We start from the raw sequence: 22,274 nt of genomic DNA on the forward strand, positions 1-22,274 counted from the left end.
TAGTGGTTAAAGTGTTGGCTTTGAAACCAGAAGATCCTTGGTTCAGATCCCAGCCTGACTGGAAAATTACTAAGGGCCCTTGGGCAAGGTCCTTAATCTTCTATTGCTCCTGGTGTGTGTCTGCATCAGACAACAAAAACATGATGATTATGTTGTTTTTCATCCCGCCCCTGCCTTATATTTTTCATGGCTCCGCTTCAGCTTCCAAATGGCTCTGATTCAAGTTTCTCTCCAACAAAGTCATAGATCCATGGCTCTTCTCGCGTGTGATGGACAATGTTTACCGTGCCCATGATAAACTATTTCCTCATAAACGATTTTGTCAGGGCCTTCTGCTGGCTGTCATGTGGGATTTTGCCTGTGGACTAAAACACCCATAATTCAGTGGGTGTATTTACCTCCTCAGAGGACAGAAGCTTGACAGATGATAAATGGCCATTGCTGACAATCATCAACACATACCGCCCAGTGTTTGCCTTGAGTATAAGTGGCGCCAGGACATGGAAATAAGACTTTGACATATTACACCTGTAAAGACAGAGATGTCGAGAGAAAGAAGTAGACCGAGCATGGAAACAGGAAAAAACGGGGAATTGCGGCTCTATTAGTGATGCTTTGACACTTGTTTGTTTTTCTCTGTTTCCATACACGCTGTGATTGGGTTAGACTTTCTGAATTTGAATGGATTGATGCTACTCATACACACACAGCATGAGAAAAGCACAGCTGGAATTCAAGATTTTTCCATCTGCAGTTATATCTTTTCATTGTTTGTTGTTTTGTTTGTATGTCAGTTGGATTCCACAAACGTTTTCAAGAAACTTTTTCTAAAGCAACATATGGCCCAAGGAAAAAAAAAAACCAATTAACTTTTGGTTTGGAGCTGATGTCAAGTAAAATAAGTGACCCCTGCAAAATAAATGACAAGCATGACAGGTCAGTAATTTTGCACCCAAGGCACCAATAGTGTAGCGTACAGAATACAGAAGTGTGAAGTTAATGATTGCGCCTGTGGACGCCGCTAATTGACCCTTGTGAATTTTATGACTGGGCCTCTTCAACACATGAAAAACCAAAGGAAACTATTTATTTTACAAGGGTCAGCTGAAAGTTTACTTCTTATCGCAGGAAGGAGTAATAAAAGTTCACTGAAACTTAGTTTATCTCTTAATAACGGATATAAGAAGGAATTAGAGTCCTTAGAGTCCTCTGTTCAGTCGAGTCTCAGAAATGTGGGTATTGTCTCTGACAGTTTGATGTCCCTTGAGCATCATTCAAAACAGCATGTTTGAAACTGCTTTCATCACAAAAGGAATATTTCAAAACTCAGACTGCTGGTGTCAAAGGCAGAATTGGAGTTGATTATACAGGCTTTGGTGTCTTCTTGTAATTGTCTTTTTAGTTGTCTTAACAAATCCGCTTTGGAATGGCGTCAGACTGTGCAGAATGCTACTGAAAGACTTTTAAAAAGAGGTCGCATTACTCCAGTTTTGGCCTCTTTTTATTGTCTGCCATTAAATTTTAAAATTTTAGTTTTAACTTTTAGGGCCCGTCACGGACAAGCTCCCTAGTACATCACACACCTGCTAAAACCGTCTTCTTCTTACTGGTCAGAGGTTGTTGAATGTCCTAAATGCTCATTTTAAAACTCGTGCGGATCGATCGTTTCAAGCTGTCACACCAAGACTCTGACATGCTCTTCCTCTGTCTTTATGCTGCACAGTTTATACAGACAAGCTTTTACCTAGACTTGTTGTTTTTATGTTGATTCATGGCGTATTGTATTTTATATAGTTTGATATACTAGGATTTTATTTTTCACAGTTTTTTTTGTGAAACACTTTGTGATTTTTATCTGAATAATTAAATGTATGGCTGTGCCATAACAGACATAACGGTACATACACCTTGGCATTTGACACCAAAAGATGGCACCTCATGTGATTGCATAAAAATACGAGGTCTGTTAGAAAAGTATCTGACCTTTTTATTTTTTGCAAAAACCTGATGGATTTGAATCACGTGTGCTTGCATGAGCAAACCTTGAACCTTTTTACCAGAAACTGGGCGACTGCCAAGTGGAAACCATTCGGATGATTCAGGCGGCTTTTGGTGACTTTTCAGTCGTGTGACTATCTGAGAAATTGTGGAAGAGGTGGGCATGTCACAGCATGTCCTGTAAGACTTCAACATGGAGGCGCTTTTGCTCCGCCATCAGCAGCAGCATGAATTTCGCCGCTTCTGTCACAGTGGAATGTGTCGAAAAAGTGCTGATGTCCACCTCTTCCGCAATTTCTCGGACAGTCACACGACGGTCCCGCATCACCACAGCGTTCACTTTGGAAAGGTTCTGGTCATTTCAGCATGTTGATGGCTGACCGGAACATGGCTCACTCTCCACCGTTGTGCGGATGTCTTTAAACCGGTTGTACCGCTTCTTAATCTGTGTGATGCCCATAGGATCGTCACGGAAACCCATCTGAATCTTCCGAATGGTTTCCACCTGGCTGTCGCCCAGTTTCTGGCAAAATTTGATGCAGTAGCGCTGCTCCAGTTGTTCCGCCATTTTCCTTGTAATGAAAATCCGCCAAGAGCACAACACACGACCTCACACAAAGGCTGCTTACCAGCAAATGACGCAATCAAAAGGCGTGAAAAAGTTCACGCATGCGCACGAAGGTTCAAGGTTGGCTCATGCAAGCACACGTGATTCAAATCCATCAGGTTTTTGAAAAAAATAAAAAGGTCCGATACTTTTCTAACAGACCTCGTATAAGAAGCTTGGGAGCACACAGATGTTATATTGCTGAGGAAGAAATGCCCAAATTATCATCCAAGAATTAACAAACCTTTGTTCAAAAGGTTCAGTTGAACCTCAGGATCACAAGTAAGAAACTGATAAAGGATTTGGAGGCATCAGACACAAATGTGGCATCAGTCATCTTTAAGAGAGCGCTTCATCAGCACAGTCTAAAAGACAGTCAATGGCATTGGAAACTATTAATCTAACATTAAACTATTACAAAAATCCTCAGTAGTTTACAGTTGATCATGAGAAGAAAGGTAGTTTTATTTTTCATGCCATTTTTGGAATTTCCTGTGAAAGAGTTAAGGGTATTTTTAAATGCATAACTTGGAAGGTCAAAGCTGAGTGCTACATCTTGTGATGTCTGACCAACATTTTGAAATGGATCCAGCTAATATCAGGAGGCGTTTCTTAGCCATGGGTGAGTGCTGAGTCCACAGAGAGAGATTACTTTTGAAGTGGAAACACACGTCATCACCCTCTCTTTGAAAGCAAATATTTTGTCGACTAGGAACTTTATAGCGTCAGTTTTCTGGAACACAAAGGACATTGTGCTTGTGAAGGACCTTCCAAAGGACCAAATCATAAAAGGAGGGCACTCAGCTTGCTGAGATAGGTGAGACTATCGAGACCAAAGAACCAAGAAAGAGGATGAATGGTTTGAGTTTCATCAGGATAATACCCGAGCTCACAAGTTGGTGGTTGCAATGGCTGCTATTCATTATTGTGTATATGAATTGGTTGACTAACCTCTGTTCCCTTCTGATTTTCATCATCTGACTTCAGCATCAGCTCAGATGTGGTAGCATGTGCTGTTTGGCACTTCATTGCACCTGGCACACTAAGGAACTGCCTTGAGTTCACAGTAGCAACCATGCACGCAGATAACCAGTCCACCGCCCACCTCGCAACATGAAAAAAAAAAAACACAACATTTTCATTGTCAGAATGAAAGCTTCTACACCAAGTTGATCCCTGTGCTGGAGTAGCATTAGAAGATGTGCATGGACCTCAACGGTTACTCAAAGGGTAAATTGCCCACATTTTCTTATGAATATCAGGGTTCACGTACCAACTTTTCAGTTGATGCTCAAAAATATATAGCATACGTGCAAACCAAGATCAGTAGACTGGAAATGATAAAGTTTATAAATTCAGCTGTGTGTATGTTCATGTGGCCTAATGATGTGGAAAAGTCACATTGTATACCATATATATTCTGTTTTCTCTATGCTCAGGATGACTGAGTGGGCTGATGGCTCAAACATCTCCTGTGAATAAAAACTTACACGTTGAATCTCGACAACAGACACTGTCACCATCAACTTTTAATACAACGTCCTTGAGAAGAAGTACCAGGCAGACACTGTGCTTCTCTAGTGGCTATTATTTTGTCTTCGTGAAAGCTTCAGCAAATTTCACCAATGTAAAAAAAACAAAACAATCAAATCAAATCTCTTTGTGTCAGTGTTTTCTATCTGCTTCTGCCAACTTCAGATACTTGATTCAATAAAACACCACTCCACAATGCCTAACATGTAGAAGGATAGCTCTAATTTTTGCCTTCAAACAGTTCCTGTTAACAACAAAAGCATCTTGATGCTACAAGGTAACACGTCTGTGCACCATCTTTTTGAAAGTACTTCTTTATTTTCAACACATAAAACAAGGTTAATTCTGACTCTTCAAGCATTTCATCCCAATAGAACACAGCCCTGAACACAATATTAATTAGAAGCACCTTTGATCTTTTTCTAAAAAGCAACTGTAAGTCGACAGTGTTTTTGGGTCTTGAATAAAGTGCAGTTTTATGGATTAAAGCCTGTACTGCCGTTAAATTTATAGTCTCATCACAGCTGCTTCTTTCTTAGGCATTATTTAAGTTACATCTGTGGCTGTATGTCTTCTTGGTAACCTTGTTTTCTTGTGGGGAGGTGATGATCAAGTGGATAAGCTTTGGGCTTCAGACCAGAGGATCCTTGATTTAAAAGCTAGCCAGACCGGAGAATCACTAAGGGCTTTTGGACAAGGTCTTGAATCCCCTAGTTGCATGGCAGCACCCTGACATCGGTGTGTGAGTGTATCTGTGTGAATGGGTGAATGTTAGGCATAATTAAAAAGCGCTTTGAGGTTCTAATGCAGATGGAAAAGTGCTATACAGTGCATCAAGAAAGTATTCACAGCAGTTCACTTTTTCCACGTTATGTTACAGTCTTATTGCAAAATGTATGAAATTATTTTTTTTTCCTCAAAGTTCTACACAAAGTACCCCATAATGACAATGTTAAAAAGTTTTGAGATTTTTGCAAATGTATTAAAAATAAAAAAAAACTAAACTAAGAAACCTCACGGACATAATTATTCAGTCTTTGCAATGAAGCTCAAAATTGAGCTCAGTTGCATCCTTTTTACACTAATCATCCTTGAGATGTTTCTACAGCTTAATTGGAGTCCACCTGGAGTTAAATTCAGTTGATTGGACATGATTTAGAAAGGCACACCTGTCTACATACAAGATCCCACAGTTGACAGTGCAGGTCAGAGCACAAATCAAGCATGAAGTCAAAGGAATTGTCTGTACACATCAGAGACAGGATTGTCTTGAGGCACAAATCAGGGGAAGGGTACAGAAACATTTCTGCTACTTGAAGGTCCCAATGAGCACAGTAGCCTCCATCATCCATAAATGGAAGAAGTTCAGATCCACCAGGACTCTTCCTAGAGCTGGCCACCTGTCTAAACTGAGCAATCGGGGGAGAAGGGTTTTAGTCAAGGAGGTGACCAAGAACCTGATGGTCATCTTTCAGAGTTCCAGCATTCCTCTGTGTAGGAAGGAGACCCTTCCACAAAGACAACCATCTCTGCAGCAATCCACCAATCAGTCCTGTATGGTAGAGTGGCCAGACAGAAGCCACTCCTTAGTAAAAGGCACATGGCAGCCTGCCTGGAGTTTGCCAAAAGGCACGTGAAGGACTCTCAGACCATGAGAAACAAAATTCTCTGGTCTGATGAGACAAAGATTGAACTTTTTGGTGTAAATGCCAGGCAGCATGTTTGGAGGAAACCAGGCACCATCCCTACAGTGAAGCATGGTGGTGACAGCATCATGCTGTGGGGATGTTTTCAGTGGCAAGAACTGAGAGACTAGTCAGGATTGAGGGAAAGATGAATGTAACAATGTACAGAGACATCCTGGATGAAAACAAGCTCCAGAGCGCAATGGACCTAAGACTGGTGTGACGGTTCATCTTTCCACCTGACAGTGACCCTAAGCACACAGCCAATATATCAAAGGAGTGGCTTCAGGAAAACTGTGAATGTACTTGAGGGACCCAGTCACAGCCCAGATCTGAATCAATTGAACATCTCTGGAGAGATCTGAAAATGGCTGTGCACCGACACTCCCCATCCAATCTGATGGAGCTTGAGAGGAGCTGCAAAGAGGAATGGGCAAAACTGCCCAAATATAGGTGCACCAAGCTTGTGGCATCATATTCAAGAAGACTTGAGGCTATAATTGCTGCAAAAGATGCATCAACAAATTATTGAAGGGTGTGAATTAGGGTTGAGCCGGAGTATCCAGGACGGATAACACATTTTTGACGAGCACGATAGGAGTAAAACTCGTCAATATCTGTGCTTGTGCTGAAGGGAAATCCTGATTGCCTAACTGACTGTCTTCATGCTCTGTAATTGGCCAATCACACACAGTGCTCACCCCTCCCTGCATAGACACATCTCTGCACCCAGAGAGGTCACTCTGGCACACACACAGACAGGAACTCATCTCTCTCTCTGTGCTTGGCTTGATTCTACCTCATGTTGCTCTCTCAGTACGCCTTAGGTTTTCTTCAGTTCACCTCTATTTTGGTTTGTATGGTATTTAAAGTTACTTGGTGAACTTGTTTCATAACGTACGCGGTGCATTTGACAAGACAGCTGAAAACAGCTAGTGTTATGTTGGTCACTGCCTCCACTCCAGTCAGGGTTTTTTTTAACCATTTGTTTGCTCTTAGTTTGGCTGGTGATATAAAGTCAGCTGGAAAACTTTGCTCGTACTAAATGTGATGCTTTTGAGAAGAATACAGTGAACAAGACTGACGTTATTTGCCATCACTGGATGTTTGCAGGAATCACCAAGTTCACACAGATCATTAAAAAATAAATAGTCTTAGAACAACCTCTCTCATCTCTCACTCAATCACACACACATGCACACAGACACACACGCTTTGACACCTTAATCAACATTGTTTAACTTGGTGTGAAAAAAAATGCCAAGAATGTTTGGTAGTAAAAATAAACAAATACGAGTAATTGAAAAAAAATCAGTTTGATCACAAAATAAAAAAAATAGTAATGATAAAAAAGTTATGTTCAGTATGACAACTCTTGTTCATGCATACTTAGTAGTTCATAATTTCCCACTACATTGAATCTCAATTCTGAGGCTGTTCTGTTATTCATTCATATACTTAAGAATATTCATGTTCTGAGTTTATAAAAAACTTGTTCTGTAAATAGTTCCTTTACTACTGCCATCAAAAACATTGAATCTCAATTCTGCGGCTGTTCTGTAAATATTCATTCATACACTTACTGTAAGAATATTCATGTTCTGAGTTCATTAAAAACTTGTTCTATAAATAGTTCTCTTACTTTTGTGATCAAAATCATTGATTTGAATCTCAAATTTGAGGCTGTTCTGTAATTACTTTTCAAATAAACAATAAACATAACTTCTGATCATTCCTTCTAAATTTCAGACTTAAAATAATGTACCGATTGAAGCCCCACCCAAAATAATAAATTAATAAATTTTCAAAAATTTCTAAAAACATTTTTCATGTTGTGAGTAGAATTTTCTGGGAAAATGAATTTACTCCATTTTAGAGCTGTAATATAAAGCGTGGCCAAAGTGAAGTGCTGTGAATAGTTTTCAGATGCACTGTATAAATGCAGTCGATTTATCATTTACATCTTGGATAGACCAATCTCTCCTCAAGCAGCATTCAAGCGACAGCCCCCGGTGCTCAAAAACACCATTGAGGAACTCCAAATTTTGTAGGTGCTTAGCTTCAAAAGTGAATAACTCCCCATAGACCCCCATCTGAAAATGCCCAACATTACAGCAGAAACTAGAAGCACTCGGAGAGTGCAAACCTTCTGCAAGGCCATAGGGTCACTGACGACACATTGAATACCCTTTGCCAAAGAGACTTACTCCATGTCGTTTCACGCATCTACCGTCATGTTTCAGATTGCCCTCTGAGGTCCGAGGGTATTTTTTGGACAGTTCACCCGCCTGGCATAAATGTTTTATTATTGCTGTTAACAGCTCTCCCTGCATCCCACAATCAAGTTCTATGTCTCTTGTTTTCAGGACAACCTGTATTTCAAAATATATATGCTATAGTTGTGTTTTATAAGTGTAAGACAGGTTTACAATCAGAAATAAGAAAGGAAAAAGTAAAGTGGAAATAATTTTGCACACATTTATTCAAAACACACAGCAAACTATAATAAACAACTGTTTTGACACTTTATAAAGGTAATCTGGGCTCTTGTGTGAAAGACTGTACAACAAAAAGGTTCAAACAAACACAAATGCACATTTTGAACAGTATATACAAAATGGTCTATGCGTTGTGTTTTTCTTCATCTCAAAGCAATTTCTGTCTGCTATTACACAAAGGTCACATCACAAACTTCTACTATGAAGTTGACTGCGTGTTTGTTCTCTCCTGCTCTGAAAGCATCATTTACACTTCGAGGCTCATTCAGTTTGAGGAGCGGCCCCTCCCCCTCGCTCCATTGATATGGTAAACAGAGCTTTACACTGCAGCGAGAGCGCTTGCCACAGGCTTATCCAGTAACATTCACAGGAAAACTAGTCGAGCAATCCTGATACTCACACACTGTTTGAGCATGTGAGATTGTATGAGAGGCTCTCCGCCTGCTCACTTTCAATTTCGCTGTGTGTAATGGCGCAGGACGCATTGGAGCAGCCAGGGGGCTATTCAAACAGGCCAACTAGTAACACATCACTCCTAAAAACAATCTTTGGTGTGTCAAGTGAGGTGAATCTGCCCTACGATTAGAATTTGGAAAAACCATGTGACGGTGAACCAATTCTGATTGGACACTCACATTGCTCATGTCATCACACAGCTTCTATGATGAGTACAAAGATGGTGGAGGGTGGCTCGAAAGTCTGCAGAGTTAACTTTTCAGTAAAAAACTATGTTTCTATCTCATGTCATTAAAAAGTTATTTATAATTTAGTAAAGCTTGGTCTCAGCTGTCATATACGATGGCGACGGCCCCAGAGGGTTAGACTTTTAGATCTTCAGCAACTGTATTTATAGAGAAACTGCATGAACTACACATTTTAATTTTCTAAGTTCATTCAGTGAGGAGAAACAAATGCTAAATTATTGTTGTGTCATAACTTAATTTTTGTTCAGCCTTTGTGACCCGTCTTCATGAATTTAGATGCAAACATGTTGAAATTGTCCCTATGCTGCAATGATAAAGAATCCTTAAAAAATTACTGGATCCGGATCGTGTTCCGGATCATTACCAAAATTTAATGACTTCTAAGTTAGGCCAAGCTACACCCCTGGTAAAAATTTCATTGAAATCCATTGAGGATTTTTTGAGTTATCCTGCTAAAAAACCAACAAACAAATGGATGCGACCGAAAACACAATGTCCTTGGAGGAGGTAATAAACATGCTTACAGTTTGGTACAAAAACAGTGATTGTCTCTATTGCAAATTTCCCTATTCATGTCAACTATATGGGGCCAGGGGTGGGGATGGGGGTGTATTTTCATATGACATACCTATTTAAGCTATTTAAAGTTATTTTAAAGTCATGAATACTTAGGGACACGGTCGCTTCACTCCAGCCATGCTGCTCTGTGTACACCTGATCTTGTCAGGCTGCTTGGGAAGACCAGGATGTGAGTGCTTCTCCATGTGCAGCTGGAGTTGTGTGAAGAAAGAAAGCGTAAAACCTCCAAGTCATAATGTGACTCTGTATTCAATTCACTGTGGTAATCCCTAAAAACTGTGAGTAGCCAAATACCACCAACACCTACTAGCTGTTGTGGACTCAAGTATCCCTTTCCTTTCTGAGCATTTTATTTCAAATATTTGAGATAATGTGGCTTGCTGTGCAATTAATTGTACTTTCAGATAGTCTGATAAGTCTGTACTCCAGTATTTCTTTTGAGTGAAATTCTAGTGTTACTTAAATTGTATATTAGCACTGTTAGCACTAATTTGCAGGCATCAATAGGTTGCCACCTATTATGAAACCCACTGCCCAGTCTGCAAAAAAAAAAAAAAAAAAAAGCATTAATAAACCACCTAAGCCAAGAGTAACTCGTTAGTTGCGAGCTGGACCATGTGTAACCACATCGCGCATCTGCAGTGGAAAAAAAAAATACATGCCACCCATGGGATTCGAACCTGCAATTTACAAAAGCTCTGATTGCCAGCCAGAAATTTTACCACTGCGCTACCATCGCTGTTCTATAAAAGGTACAGAAAAATGCCTGAAATCAACAAGGAGATAAACGTATTTAAAAAAATGAAACCACACACCATAAAAACAACACCTCTTACCGAGTGGACAATACACGTATGAACCGTCTGTTCCTCTGTAGATGAGCCATGGTCACAGACGTAGAGTCATGAAGTGATATGAATGAAGCACTTTGCTCTTATCATATCCACATCTACTGGCCTGGCGTGTCCGGCCGGCCCCGCTCGCGTCTCCAGCCCGATACACATGTCCTGTGGACGGTGCGCCGCAAGACAGACGCCACATCATGTGGAATGGAGCTCACGTGGGTGATGTGACATTCAGATTGCCTGGTGTGTGATATGATCTGATGGTCCATTTCACCTGGTGCAGCCTGTCAATGTGCACACCGTGCACTCGCTCAGTGCAGCTGGTCGCAACAGTGATATATGTTTTTAAGTATGTCAATGTGAGGACAGCTAGCAGACACACGAGTCAGGAATGGACAGTTGTAAGTTCATGTCCATCCAAACACAGTACGTGTTCCCCAGCTGTGACATCCAGAACCACAGATCTCAACAGCTGCAGCTGTTGATGGCCACACCCCAGTCAGTTCAGCGCACACACCAATGCACCACTCTGTGTCTGTGTTATGTGATCATTTCTTTTTAGTTATTATTCTTTTTAGTGATCGTCTGCTCACTGTTTTCATATTAACAGCGCAAATGGCCCCACATTTTCTAAGTGCCAAGCCAGCGGTGTTAGATGTTCATGTGTGTCACCTGGAATTTGGCCGACACCTGCCGCGAGAGGGATCGAATGGGCTCTCACAGTGCACACTGTCTTTTGGCTGCTGATGTGCACAAATCATTGTAGCAACAGGTATACGAGGCGCTGGAGGCAGCGCCGATTTTACACGTATTGCATACGATTCCTGCTTTGTGCGCAATTCAGCCACATTCATACTATGTGTGAAGGAGCCCTAAGCTAGAGATGGCGGACTTGTTTGGGCATCATTGTCCCACATCTCCTGTGGGAGACAAGTGGCAACATCTAGCGCAGCCTTATTTGCGCTTCAAACCAGCTCTTCAGAAAACCTGTGGGTAACATCAGGGTGGATGTGTTCAGTATATGGGTGATTCTACGGGCACTTATTATGTCCTTTGATCATATTGTATGAAAAACAGAAAAAAGGGGAAATTTCACACTTTTATAGTTATCTTTACAATGAAAGTGTGTTAAGAAATTTGTTCTAGTAGTCCTTTTTTCAGCATCATTATATGCAAATATTGCCGTTTTGTGCTTGTCCCACACCCAGACTTTTGATCTTCAATGATAAAAATGAATGGTAAAAAAATGTTTTTTTTCTAATGTTTTAAAATATCTCTGAATAAAATATCAGTAAAATAATCAAAACATAATTGGGATATTCAATGTCATACAACTGTTGTGATTTTTTTAAACAAAATGTAGTTGTCCCACACTATTGCCGTAATTTCCAAAACAACACTGTAATGTCCCTTTAAACAGTTTGTATGAAAGATTGTTTGGGTAGTTTCTATGGAGATAAACAGTGACATCAGAGCACATGTATATAGCACCAAATCACAACAAACAGTTGCCCCAAGGTATTTTATATTGTAAGGCAATGGTGTGGTGGAAATTACATTTACAAGGCCAATAGTGCCCGTAGTTAAAGAATCACCCATATAAAAGTACGTGTTGGCATTTAGCTTATTGTACTAGGAAAATAAACAAACAAATAAACTTGTGGCAAATGAAAAACATCTTGTTATCATTTGTGCAACGCTAAACTTCTTGGGGTACTTTTGCACAATCCTCAGTATCTTGTCTGTTTGAGAATTAGGAGTTTCATCATGTTGTACCTCACCTCCTTTGTGGCCTATCTGTGAGTTAGGCTCTGTGAAGGACGTTTTTGTCAGCCAGCAGTGAAAAGGTGTTTGGTGTCCATATATTTCCCACACACATACTTTCCTTGCTTGTTGAGCATGCATGGGGAGCGTACATCTGTTCCCTCAATCCTGCCAAAAATCACTACGACGGATCTGAAGACCCTCGTTTTGTGTGTGTGTGTGTGTGCGCGTTTTTATGCAGAGAACATGCATTTCTTGTTTATTTAAGTTACGATCTGTGAACGATGGTTACATTTTGCATTTTACTTCCAAGCTTCTTAAAATAAAAATAAATCTCAATCCATCCCTTGACTGTTTCAACAGAAGAAGAATCAACGCTGTGACATGTGGAGGCACTTCTGCCGAAAGTTAGTGACGCATCTCATATCCAAATAGTTTGAAAAGGGCTCTGGGGATTTAGATTCCTGTCTAGATCCAGTGTATTTGATTTGTTCAATTTCACCCCTGTGAAAATCCAAAGAACACACCGTTCTCAGAATGTCAGTGTTGTGTATCGTAGCTGTCATAATGCTCCCATATCCGGCCGCGCAACTCGAAGGTCTCCTCAGAATCCTGTGCACATGCTGCAACGGATGATTCTCACAGATATCCAGGGCATATTGGATTTCCCTGGCAGATGAAGCTATTTGTGACTGATATGTCAATTTTTACACTCTGTTTGCAAGGTGGAAGAAAAGCTGCTTCTGACATCTCAGCCTAAACAGGCTTATGTTGTGCTGACCAGCGGACGCTTCACATTAAATATGGAGTGATTGGTCTCTGACAATTTATTAACATAGTGTACAGGTGCACAGGGTTGGCTCAAGGGTGACACACATTTGGAACAAAATGCAGCACTGCCTCCTTCCATCAGTGTTTGTCCTGGCTCACTCTACCACAGTGTACAGTGAATATCTTAAAAATATTAAGATGCATTATGCATTACACAATAATTTGAGACATGTTTTTTGTTTGTTCTCCTGCTCCTTCCAGGTCCTTGTCCTGATTTCCATCAAACATGGTATGCGAATAATGCTCAAGCCCAAATATTCCCTTAGAGGTCAATGGAATTGGGTGCAATTTGTACCAAATTTGGAATGCATATGGAAGTAGGTTCTGGAATTGCCCAGGTGAGGTCAAATTTTCCCAAAGGTCAGTCATCAGGATTAAGGTCATTGGATTTCAAGGATATAAATTTGAGTTTTTTTCCACTTTGATTTGCACCAAACATGATGCACATAATGAAGTGAGTTTTAGGATTGTCCAAGTGAGATCAAAGGTTAATCAGTGAGATCAAGGTCAGAGGTCAAAATTTAAGTTGTGAACTCTGATTTTCACCAAACCTGGCATACATATGGAGGTAGATGTAGCAGTATGGAGGTAGCAGTCTGCCTCTCGGTAGGGGGGGTCTGGTTAGGTTTAAAACTCCAGCTTTTGTGGCTTCTGTTTGTTCTTCTCTACAAGGGTCAAGACAGAAGTCAGACTACCAGAGCAAGAATTTTAGCTGAGGAAGCTTCTGCGATTTGAAGCGAAACATCCTCGCGTCAAGCAACCCAGTCCAGTCGAAGATTCAAGCTTCTCTACTATATGGAGGTAGAGTTCAAAAATGCCCATCAAGGTCAACTTTGCCATAGGTCAGTCAATGGAGACACAGTCATGTCTGCAGTCTGAATGCTGAGCTGCTCCTCCCACGCCCTTTAGCTGATTTCTACCAGACTTGATGTGTCCATGAAAGTTCATCCCAAGATTACACTAAAAGTATTCATTTTGGCAAGCAATCTGATATTGAACCTTATATGGACTAAATGTGGCACACATTTTGGTGAATTCCAAAATGGTCTTGGTAAGAACAGCCAGAAGTCAGTCGTTTGGGTGAAGGTGAAGGTCACTGGAGTCAAATGTCAGATTGCATTCACTGTTTGTGTCTTTCTGCCCACAGGTGCTATAACCTCATAAGATACACAGTAATGAACAGAAATGTATTCTTCTCGGGTCAATGTTTAGCAGTCAAATATATACTGAGGGAAACATTCAGTGCAGCAGTAACATGTCCTTATTAATATACGACTCTAGTCAGAATTATTGGTTCATATTTTAGCCGAGCAGGTAGTTCAGTGGATAAGGAGCTGGCTAGCTGCTAATATGTCAACTTGTGTTTGAATCATGCTCATGCTACCCATCTACGTCCTTGGACAGGGCACTTAATCTGTATAGTCTCAGTCCACCCAGCTGTAAATGGACACATGTCTTGGCTGGGAAGTCCATGGACTCTCGTCCGCTTCACTCTGCAGAAACCTGAAATAAGCATCAGCCTGATGGGCCTGCAAAGATGTATTTTTTAAGCCCAGAATATCAAGTTCAAATAGATGCAAATAAACATTTTTTAAATCAGAATTTTTGTTGAAGATCAACAACAAAATGTTTTCAAATAGTGAAATTTAAAAATTCACAGTAAGACATCACTTTAAAATCCAGACAAGCCAGGCGATGGATATATGAGCATTTCCAAGTCAGATGATGTTTTGGATGTGGGCGGAGGTGATGTTTTCACCCACTTGGTTTTTTTGTTTGTGTGTTTCTGAACAGCCTGGAACCCACTTATGATTTTTTTTACTGAAGATTCATGTCCTGATTGGCAAGAACTCATTCAAATTTCAAGGTCATTGGTCAAAGTCAGCAAAAATCTTAGAAATTGGAAAAATCCCTATCTTTAACATTGAACGAATGTTCAAAAATTCAGAAAATGATCAAATTTCATCGATATTTGAGAGCATTATGTAGGATGGTATCCTTTATTGCCTGACAACATTTTATCCAGATCTGATCCAGATTACACATTTTGTGGCCATTTAAATTTAACATTGAAAACTCCATTTAATGTCCCCTCTCCTGGCATCCGTCCGTCTGTGGGACACGATGGTGTACGTGTCCACTTTGTTTTTTGCTTTTTGTTTTTTTTTTTACACTTTTTCAATTCAATTTTAATTTATTTTATTTATTTAGTGCCAAATCACAACAAAGCTGCCACAAGCAAGGTCTAACCTTACCAACCATTTAATGTATATTTTACATTATATCTTAATCAAACATGTTCTAATCACTCTCATATTTGAAAGTGAGGTGCAGATTGGCACTCACTCTCGCCTGACAAAGGTTGATCCAGATCTGATCCAGAATGTGGCTTTTGTGGACTTTTGAATTAAAAAATGAAAAGCCCATTTGGTGTACATTTTGCATTATAACTCAATGATTGGGCATCACAAAGATAAGGGCCCCTTCACACATAGCACAAATAAAAAGGAATCAGGACGATTCATGGCAAAACAACCACCCTCCGGTACACCACATGTGTTGGGGTGAGCGGGGGGTGGCATGTGTGATACACGTGCAGGCCACATGTGTGTTGCTTTTTGCAACACCACACTCGTGGGGGCACTTACACAAATTTCACATCCAACTCGAAAGTGATCGTCTGCTTACTGTTTTGGTGCTGACAGCGTGAACGGCCACACATTTTCGAAGTGCCAAGCAAGCGCTGTTGGATGTTCGTGTGTGTCACCTGGAATTTGTCCGACACCTCTCGCGAGAGAGATCGAATGGGCTCACTCGCACGGCACTGTCTGTCTTTCAGTTTCTGGTGTGCATGAATAATTGTAGCGACGGGTGTACGAAGCGTTGAGGCAGCCACGATTTTTCATGAATGGCATGCAATTCCTTCTTTGTGCGCTAGTCGGCTTCAATCATGTTATGTGTGAAGGGGCCCTAACCAATATTCTGTGAAAATTATCTGAAAAAGATTTCAGAAACTAAAAAAGCTAAAAAAAAAAAACCTGACAACACACACACACACACAAAAAAACTTTGATTCAGTGCATGAACTAAATACATACTCCTGACATTTGATCACATTTAATTTAGCTTGTGAAAAGCCACTTCTAACAGGACTTTGACCTTGAACATTTTTTCCAAGGTAAAATTTTATGGAATTGCAAACGAGTATAGGAGGAGGTTTGCGCGCTACTAGCACGGTGCTCTAGCTAAGAAATAGAAAGACTGTTCCTGTACGGTAAATGTATCTGTTAGCGACACCAGCAACCATTGTCAGTTGTCTTCCGGGGGCCAGAGCAGGCGACATCGAAGGACATTTGAAATTGCTGGCTAAGGCTAAGCGTAAATTTGGTATGATTGTAATTCACGTCGGCAGTAATGACACTCGGTTACGCCAATCGGAGGTCACTAAAATTAACATTAAATCGGTGTGTAACTTTGCAAAAACAATGTCGGACTCTGTTGTTTTCTCTGGGCCCCTCCCCAATCGGACCGGGAGTGACATGTTTAGCCGCATGTTCTCCTTGAATTGCTGGCTGTCTGAGTGGTGTCCAAAAAATGAGGTGGGCTTCATTGATAATTGGCAAAGCTTCTGGGGAAAACCTGGTCTTGTTAGGAGAGACGGCATCCATCCCACTTTAGATGGAGCAGTTCTCATTTCTAGAAATCTGGCCAATTTTCTTGGATCCTCCAAACTGTGACTGTCCAGCGTTGGGACCAGGAGGCAGAGCTGTGGTCTTATACACCTCTATGCAGCTTCTCTCCCCCTGCCATCCCCTCATTACCCCATCCCCGTAGAGACGGTGCCTGCTCCCAGACCACCAATAACCAGCAAAAATCTATTTAAGCATAAAAATTCAAAAAGAAAAAATAACATAGCACCTTCAATTGCACCACAGACTAAAACAGTTAAATGTGGTCTATTAAACATTAGGTCTCTCTCTTCTAAGTCCCTGTTGGTAAATGATATAATAATTGATCAACATATTGATTTATTCTGCCTAACAGAAACCTGGTTACAGCAGGATGAATATGTTAGTTTAAATGAGTCAACACCCCCGAGTCACACTAACTGTCAGAATGCTCGTAGCACGGGCCGTGGCGGAGGATTAGCAGCAATCTTCCATTCCAGCTTATTAATTAATCAAAAACCTAGACAGAGCTTTAATTCATTTGAAAGCTTGTCTCTTAGTCTTGTCCATCCAAATTGGAAGTCCCAAAAACCAGTTTTATTTGTTATTATCTATCGTCCACCTGGTCGTTACTGTGAGTTTCTCTGTGAATTTTCAGACCTTTTGTCTGACTTAGTGCTTAGCTCAGATAAGATAATTATAGTGGGCGATTTTAATATCCACACAGATGCTGAGAATGACAGCCTCAACACTGCATTTAATCTATTATTAGACTCTATCGGCTTTGCTCAAAAAGTAAATGAGTCCACCCACCACTTTAATCATATCTTAGATCTTGTTCTGACTTATGGTATGGAAATAGAAGATTTAACAGTATTCCCTGAAAACTCCCTTCTGTCTGATCATTTTTTAATAACATTTACATTTACCCTGATGGACTACCCTGCAGTGGGGAATAAGTTTCATTACACTAGAAGTCTTTCAGAAAGCGCTGTAACTAGGTTTAAGGATATGATTCCTTTGTTATGTTCTCTAATGTCATATACCAACACAGAGCAGAGTAGCTACCTAAACTCTGTAAGGGAGTTAGAGTATCTCGTCAATAGTTTTACATCCTCTTTGAAGACAACTTTGGATGCTGTAGCTCCTCTGAAAAAGAGAGCTTTAAATCAGAAGTGTCTGACTCCGTGGTATAACTCACAAACTCGTAGCTTAAAGCAGATAACCCGTAAGTTGGAGAGGAAATGGCGTCTCACTAACTTAGAAGATCTTCACTTAGCCTGGAAAAAGAGTTTGTTGCTCTATAAAAAAGCCCTCCGTAAAGCTAGGACATCTTTCTACTCATCACTAATTGAAGAAAATAAGAATAACCTCAGGTTTCTTTTCAGCACTGTAGCTAGGCTGACAAAGAGTCAGAGCTCTATTGAGCTGAGTATTCCATTAACTTTAACTAGTAATGACTTCATGACTTTCTTTGCTAACAAAATTTTGACTATTAGAGAAAAAATTACTCATAACCATCCCAAAGATGTATCGTTATCTTTGGCTGCTTTCAGTGATGCCGGTATTTGGTTAGACTCTTTCTCTCCGGTTGTTCTGTCTGAGTTATTTTCATTGGTTGCTTCGTCCAAACCATCGGCATGTTTATTGGACCCCATTCCTGCCAGGCTGCTCAAGGAAGTCCTACCATTATTTAATGCTTCAATCTTAAATATGATCAATCTATCTTTGTTAGTTGGTTATGTACCACAGGCCTTTAAGGTGGCAGTAATTAAACCATTACTTAAAAAGCCATCACTTGACCCAGCTATCTTAGCTAATTATAGGCCAATTTCCAACCTTCCTTTTCTCTCAAAGATTCTTGAGAGGGTAGTTGTAAAACAGTTAACTGATCACCTGCAGAGGAATGGTCTATTTGAAGAGTTTCAGTCAAGTTTTAGAATTCATCATAGTACAGAAACAGCATTAGTGAAGGTTACAAATGATCTTCTTATGGCTTCGGACAGTGGACTTATCTCTGTGCTTGTTCTGTTGGACCTCAGTGCTGCTTTTGATACTGTTGACCATAAAATTTTATTACAGAGATTAGAGCATGTCATAGGTATTAAAGGCACTGCGCTGCGGTGGTTTGAATCATATTTGTCTAATAGATTACAGTTTGTTCATGTAAATGGGGAATCTTCTTCACAGACTAAAGTTAATTATGGAGTTCCACAAGGTTCTGTGCTAGGACCAATTTTATTCACTTTATACATGCTTCCCTTAGGCAGTATTATTAGACGGTATTGCTTAAATTTTCATTGTTACGCAGATGATACCCAGCTTTATCTATCCATGAAGCCAGAGGATACACACCAATTAGCTAAACTGCAGGATTGTCTTACAGACATAAAGACATGGATGACCTCTAATTTCCTGCTTTTAAACTCAGATAAAACTGAAGTTATTGTACTTGGCCCCACAAATCTTAGAAGCATGGTGTCTAACCAGATCGTTACTCTGGATGGCATTTCCCTGATCTCTAGTAATACTGTGAGAAATCTTGGAGTCATTTTTGATCAGGATATGTCATTCAAAGCGCATATTAAACAAATATGTAGGACTGCCTTTTTGCATTTACGCAATATCTCTAAAATCAGAAAGGTCTTGTCTCAGAGTGATGCTGAAAAACTAATTCATGCATTTATTTCCTCTAGGCTGGACTATTGTAATTCATTATTATCAGGTTGTCCTAAAAGTTCCCTAAAAAGCCTTCAGTTGGTTCAGAATGCTGCAGCTAGAGTACTGACGGGGACTAGCAGGAGAGAGCATATTTCACCCGTGTTGGCCTCTCTTCATTGGCTTCCTGTTAATTCTAGAATAGAATTTAAAATTCTTCTTCTTACTTATAAGGTTTTGAATAATCAGGTCCCATCTTATCTTAGGGACCTCGTAGTACCATATTACCCCATTAGAGCGCTTCGCTCTCAGACTGCGGGCTTACTTGTAGTTCCTAGGGTTTGTAAGAGTAGAATGGGAGGCAGAGCCTTCAGCTTTCAGGCTCCTCTCCTGTGGAACCAGCTCCCAATTCAGATCAGGGAGACAGATACCCTCTCTACTTTTAAGATTAGGCTTAAAACTTTCCTTTTCGCTAAGGCTTATAGTTAGGGCTGGATCGGGTGACCCTGGACCATCCCTTGGTTATGCTGCTTTAGACGTAGATTGTGGGGGGGTTCCCATGATGCACTGTTTCTTTCTCTTTTTGCTCCGTATGCATCACTCTGTATTTAATCATTAGTGATCGATCTCTGCCCCCCTTCACGGCATGTCTTTTTCCTGGTTTTTTCCCTTAGCCCCAACCAGTCTCAGCAGAAGACTGCCCCTCCCTGAGCCTGGTTCTGCTGGAGGTTTCTTCCTGTTAAAAGGGAGTTTTTCCTTCCCACTGTTGCCAAGTGCTTGCTCATAGGGGGTCGTTTTGACCGTTGGGGTTTTTCATAATTATTGTATGGCCTTGCCTTACAATATGGAGTGCCTTGGGGCAACTGTTTGTTGTGATTTGGCGCTATATAAGAAAAAAGTTGATTGATTGATTGAGTAGTAGTAGTGCACCAACAAACAAGTGACGGAAGCCACCAAGACCCCCATGACTGTGGATGTTTTTAAAGAAATGAGATGTGGCAACTCTTTTGTCAGTATCGTATCATCAGTGATAGCTCCATTTTGGAGTGGAGAAGAACTTCATCCCAAGAAAGCAATGCTCAGTGCTAGAGTCTCATACATTCCTTACAGTAAAATGTACTTTTAAAACCAACTATAGTACCAATTTACTGTCTTGTGCACGGATACAAACAGGTTGTGTGAGCGGGAATCAAATCCAGGTCTACATTATTGGTAGTCTAACTCCTTATCACACTGAACTTCCTGCTCTACATTTGGTACAATACAGAAAATTGATTTTAGATAGAGTCCTTCACCAAATGAGGCTGAGTGGTGCTTCATTGTGACCCCAATTGATTTAATAAGTATTAAAACTGGCTGTGCCGCGGTACCATTTTATATTTGCAATGAAGTTTAAATATGTAAGCTTAACAAGTTCATAAATGTCACTTCATTGTGTTTTGTTGAAGGTTGTGCTCAGTATCTATGAAAAATTGTAATCATGCATAATAATTTCAAGAGAATGGGGGGAAGCTGCCTCCCGGATTCATCATCCAATCACCCAAATCACCCAGATAAAATTTCCAGATCGATCGCCGCTGGCAGCAGCCCATCACTCAGTGAGTGTATCTACTTTTCACAAGACATTTCAGTCCAGACTGATTTATATACGAGCAGGCTGCCAGACATTCTCTGTTCTCCAGTTTGTCCTGAGAAAACTGGAATTTATTGGCTGTGAAAATGAAATCAGTTGTCGCAACTCAAGTCAGTGCCTCAAAAGATGTGTTTATGTTGCCAAGCTGCAAGAAAATGCTGTTTGTTATGTTAGAGGACACTTTTGGTGTTAAACGGTTAGATGTTAAAATCGCACCTTGACGTGTGTAGGGGGATATTGGTTTAAAGAGAACTCTGTGGTTTACCAACCCAGGGTCTATTTTTACTGTCAGTGTTTTGGGATAATTTTTTTTCGCTTGGGACAAAAGCAAAATTAATCAGTAAACTGTTGGAGGCAGTTCTTGCTGGTGCTGATGTCCACAAGACATTTGCAGACAATGGCCTGTGTCTTTACATGAAGCTGACCGATTGCTAGGAGGTAAAGGTAAGCGGCTACCTGTATAATTAGTAATCTTAAAAAAGTTTATTTACATTTTGTGAGGTAAATGTACGCTGGTTTACTGCTGTAGGAATCATTTCCACACTACCACACACTTCTAATCACACTTTTGCTGATTCGGGGGCAACAAGTAGTTGCCCCATCCAGTGATATTTGAGAAGTGAAATGAAGTTTATAGAATTTACAGAAAGTGTGCAATAATTCTTTAAACAAAATTAGGCAGGTACATAAATTTGGGCACCCCAACAGAAAAAAAAAATACATCAATATTTAGTAGATCCTCCTTTTGCAGAAATAACAGTCTCTAAATACTCCCTATAGCTTCCAAATGAGAGTCTGGATTCTGGTTGAAGGTATTTTGGACCATTCTTCCTTACAAAACATCTGAGGATTGTTGGTTTCCGAGCATGGACAACCCACTTAAAATCATGCCACAGATTTTCAATAATTTTCAGGTCTGGGGACTGAGATAGCCATTCCAGAACATTGTACTTGTTCCTCTGCATGAATGGCATAATAGATTTTGAGCAGTGTTTAGGGTCACCTTGTTGAAAGATCCAGCCCCGGTGCGACTTCAACTTTGTCACTGATTTATGAACATTGTTCTCAAGAATCTGCTAATATTGATTGGAATCCATGTGACCCTCAAATTTAAGAAGATTCCCAGTACCTGCACTGGCCACACAGCCACACAGCATGATGGAATTTTACTGTAGGTAGCAAGTGTTTTTCTTGGTGCTGTGTTCTTTTTCAGCCATGCATACCGCCCCTTGTTATGTCCAAATAACTCAATTTTAGTCTCATCAGTCCAC

This window comes from Thalassophryne amazonica, chromosome 10, assembly GCF_902500255.1.
Source record: "Thalassophryne amazonica chromosome 10, fThaAma1.1, whole genome shotgun sequence".
Taxonomy (NCBI): Eukaryota; Metazoa; Chordata; class Actinopteri; order Batrachoidiformes; family Batrachoididae; genus Thalassophryne; species Thalassophryne amazonica.